Source organism: Pinus tabuliformis, chromosome 5_1 (assembly GCF_031772625.1).
Source record: "Pinus tabuliformis cultivar Carrire ecotype Pingquan chromosome 5_1, CPIR1, whole genome shotgun sequence".
Lineage (NCBI taxonomy): Eukaryota > Viridiplantae > Streptophyta > Pinopsida > Pinales > Pinaceae > Pinus > Pinus tabuliformis.
Window position 1 is genome coordinate 608,249,501 of NC_142305.1, and position 4,994 is coordinate 608,254,494.

At 36.2% G+C, this 4,994-nt stretch overlaps 1 non-coding gene across 1 annotated transcript; it reads right to left on the reverse strand.

Moving 5' to 3' along the window:
* Nucleotides 1-2,705: 2,705 nt before the first annotated feature.
* Nucleotides 2,706-2,779, reverse strand: TRNAV-AAC (transfer RNA valine (anticodon AAC)). Its single transcript has one exon. It is a non-coding gene; the product is annotated as a tRNA-Val (tRNA).
* Between the last annotated feature and the right edge of the window lie 2,215 nt (nucleotides 2,780-4,994).

Consider the following 4,994-nt stretch of genomic DNA (forward strand, 5'->3'; position numbering starts at 1 on the left):
GTGTTTTATGATTTATGATTTTTTTGTAAGTTCGGGGTTAGTGAGGCTACATCATGGTCATGTTCAAGAATAATACCCAAATAAAACTTAACACCTAGGAGTGCCTCAACAGCACACCTGATCACCATCTATCCAAGACTTCCAAAACAGGTACTTATGATTATCTCTAATAAAAAAAATAGAAAAAATCAAGCAAATAAGCATATTCATCTCACAACTAATTAACCACTATGATAAGAAACTCCATTATACACCACTATCTTTTTACTAAAATAAAAGAATATAAAAAGAAAGGACCGGGATAAATTTATTTTCCAAATTTTCCCATAAATATGAAAATTTTGCTGTCAAACAGTCTAGTAAAAGAAAAATCCAGGAAATACAAATTCAGCACTCTATTGTCAAAAGTCTAATTCTTATACACATTTAAATACAAGAGGAATGAATGAACAAGAAACTAGTAGCTAGGTATCTTAGCAGTCAGGGCAGAACAAGAAAAATTAATGTGGCCCTTATTGTTAGAACTATGGACACCACATATCTCCACAATGGTATGATATTGTCCACTTTGGGCCTAAGCCCTCATGGATTTGCTTTTGGACTTACCCCAAAAGGCCTCATTCCAATGGAGATATTTGTTCATCCTTATATACCCATGATCCTTCCCACTTCAATCACTTCTAATCAATGTGGGACATTGTTCGTATACCCAACAATCCTCCCCTCGAACAAAGGACCATCGAGCCTCCCCTCAAACCATCCACAGGATTCTCCCCTCTCTACCAACCAGGATTCTCCGCTCCAATGCGTTGGTGGCTCACGCCTTACATGGTAGCACCACCGGTCTCGAGAGCTTGCTCCATCCCAGGTCAACTCCTCTTCACCGTGTTGGTAGGCAAGACACGTCCATGAAGAATCCGGAGCACACCGCCTGTTTAACCGAGCTCATCCACAGGCTTACGGGGGCTCACCATCTTTGTTTCGACATTCCGAGGATTCATCCACTTGGGTAACCTCGAACTTGGCTCCGATACCACTTGTTGGGTCTCAGGACACCACATATCTCCACAATGGTATGATATTGTCCACTTTGGGCCTAAGCCCTCATGGATTTGCTTTTGGACTTACCCCAAAAGGCCTCATTCCAATGGAGATATTTGTTCATCCTTATATACCCATGATCCTTCCCACTTCAATCACTTCTAATCAATGTGGGACATTGTTCGTATACCCAACACTTATCACAAAAGCGGCAACTCATGAATACACAACAGACTAGCAAAGATATCAGAGACTATATTTCAAATTGTTTCACTGACCAGGTTCCAGAGGATTAGAAAAAGCCATGCCACTGGTGTGGTTTAGGGTAAGCGGCGAGTGATTGGGTTTAAATTCAAAATGTCTCAAATGTGTGCAGATGAGAGCAGATGGAAAACCATGAGTGATTTTGACATCATATAAATGTACCTCATAACTTGGTAGCTTAGTAAAAACACAAATTGTAAATGATTATAAATAGCATTTAAAAAAAAATTTACAACATCCAGGTAATGGCATCAAGATAATTGAATCTCTACATGTTCCAAAAAAACATTTTCTTACCTCCAGCACTTAATGACAAGGGATATTATGGAGAAAAGCAGAAAAGAGCAGAGATGGCAGTCCATGGAAATGATAATTGAGTCGCTGCATGTTCCAAAAAAGGTTGTCTTAATTCTAGCACTTAAATGGTAAGAAAACAGAAAAGAGAAGAAAGGGCAGTTCATGGAAAAGGAAATCGGATGAAAAATTCTTTCAGCTTTATTTTAAAATGAAGCCCACAGAAAATGCTTTTATTGCGAACGAAATAGGTAGAAAGTTTGAAGGAGCAATGCATTCAAACAAAAAACTCCTCTGTTTCCAGAACCCATACCGCACAGTACGTTATTTCAACGGCACCAACAGAATCAAGCAATGCAACCATCAAGATTTGTCATGGAGGTGAACAGTTTGTCAGAACATTGCAAGAAGGTTTAAATTTTCTTTTCCTTAAACGACCACATCTTTACCTGCATTGAAATAGCTTCAAGAAACGTGGACAGGATTAAAAAAAATGAACAATCAGCAATTTCTGGCATTGGATGGAAAGAAGCACCTGGACTATCCTTCTGAGGGGAACTGGAATCATATGCTCCCTCCATAAGCAGGGAATGCAAAATAAGTTGGCAGAATAGAAGGTTACTAGTTTGATACCTACCGTATCCATGTGATCCCTTTTGCCAAAAGGAAAAAATGAGTCCAATATTTGGGAATTTTAAAAATGTAATGCCAAGGGGATAATCATCTAGTGTCTTGAATGTAGAGGGTAGGCGGTAGTACGTGCTATGACAATGACAAGTCTAGTTCTCTTGGATTGAAACGTTGTTTTAACACAGTACGCTTTATCATCAGGAAACCATTTTCTGACCCGGATTATTACCATATATTCCCTGCGTGCAACTAAAAGGAGGAAAACTGGGGAGCATTACCTGGCAACTAACCACAGAAACTTGAACCGAATACCTTCAGTGTGTTAGACTGACATGAAAACCAAACTAGTCCACGGCACCAAGTCGTTAAAAAATGAGAAGCTCCTTGATATTTCTTTCTTGACATGAAACAGAAACCTTGCAACAGAAAAAGAAAAGCATTCCTGGTGTGAGAGGAAAATAACCAATTTCAACAGTTGGCGCCGCCCGGACTTGAACCGGAGACTTTCAGTGTGTTAGACTGCCGTGATAACCAACTACACCACGGCACCAGTTGAAAGAAATATTGTGAAAGCGATATTGCAGACTTGAAACAGAGACCATGAAGTAGGTAACGTACAATGGTTGAGGTTTACAAGGATGAAATTTGATGTTCAAAATAGTTATTATAGGTTATTTTGGTTGTCAAATATGATTATGTAATTTTATTATTTTTCATGAAAGCTTAAAAACATGTTTAATATATTTGAAAATTCAGGTTGTTGATTGTAAATTCCAATTTTAGTTGAGGTAAAAATCATAAAATGAAAGAAAAACCAATTATGAAATGCATAAGATAAAGAATATATTTCACTTCAGATGTAGCAAAAAATTAAGCCATGTCAGAGCATAGCATTGCATATACAAAAATGGAGAAGGAAAAATAACATCTCTCTAATTATACACTTCAACGTGTCAATTTGACCAAGGTCACATTGGTGGTCCTCCTACCTCATCTCTCTTCCTAGGTGGGTGCATCCCATCGCATTCCATCCTTCCGGCCCATTACAACTTTCCATCAAAGGATATAGGGTCACCTAGGGACTAAATGCCACAATTCTAATTGCAGTTGCCTTCTTTCCCGTGACATTGGTAGGATCTCTCATTTTTGTTGGTGCTTCTTCAATCAAGATACATAGTAAACATGATCAAATACTTGACACACAACAAAGCCACAATAATTTGCTCATAATAGGGATGGATGCATTTCTATAAAAAAAGGGATCTTAAACCATAGAAAATTGATTGATGACACAAAATATTAAATTCATGAAGATGACTTCCTCAATGTCCACTTCTTGGTGGAAAGGAATGAGATGGATATGTTCCTACTAAATTGGGAGTCATTCTTGCTAGGGGTAATGAAAAGATGGCAAGTGAGCAACTTGTTAAGAATGAACACAATAATCTTTTTACAATGAGTTTGAAAGTTTATACAAACATATATAAGGTATTTTGGTTTCTAATTGTTTTATTTATTAGGTTGGCATTATTTTTTGAAACATGAATTCATGAAAACTCTAGTTTATAATGGGCTTAACTTCAAAGCCATCATTCTTAATGTACTAACCTTATTTATGAAGGTGGCATTATGCTTCTAAAATAATAACTATGAAATTATATTTTGTAGTGTCTCTATTTATCAAGTTAACATTATTATTTTGTAAGATGAATTCATAAAATATTGTGCCATGGTAGTATCCATTGCACACTATTCTTGTTTTCTCATAGACATCAAAATGGCATCCATGTCAATTGACTCATATCAAAGAATGAAGTAGGTGATAAAATGGCAATGTGATTGCAAACATTTCACTAGTGTGTTTTTTCTAACAATCCCACATGGAAGCCTTCATCCTATCTTGCTGGAAGTGCCCTTGCAAAGATCCAAGGAATAAGATACATAACTCTCATCATTTTGTCTTTTATCCTTGATTTCATTACAAACTTATTTCCAATGTTATTACGACTCTTGTTCATCCATGTTGATGTTTTTAACTATCTAATAAATCTTTGCATCTTGTACATGTATCGATGTTGGTTGAATAAACTAACCAAGTATATTCGTGACGACACTACAAAAGAGATAGGCATGTCCTAGTGCATGGGAAAATATAGTGTATTGTTCATTCTAAGTCAGGGATGTTGCTAACAATTTTCTTGCATTTTTCAAAAAGTTCTTTAAGTAAATTGATTTCATAAACTATTTCAAAGATAAGTTGGAGTGACAATTGAGTAAATATGTCATAGTGAGTGTTGGTGATTTAGTTGATGCTATTTATTTAAATATAGAAATAACAATCATTCTAATATGTTGTTGAAATATTGGAGGTATATGGGTTAAAGCATGTAGGAATTTTTGAAGTTGGAACTAGGGAAAATTGCTTCCATTGAGTCCTACCATAATCACTTCAAATAACAGCTCCATAAAGTGGTGAGTATTCAACTTTGATCTCATCTTATTTTGTGTTTGCATGAACATAAATGTGTAACATTGATATGAAGGTGGTGGCATTATGCCAAAGTAATTGCAGATCCACAATGCCTCTTCCCACATAATGGATTGGCTTATCAAGAAACTTCTACTATGAGCACATTTCCACTAATGGTTTTCTCTATTCATGACAGAAAATATATTTTCTAAATTTTTGGTAAACCACATATGCAATACTTCATTGGAGACTGCACTTAACATCATAAGCATCGACGTCTTTTATGATCTTATGC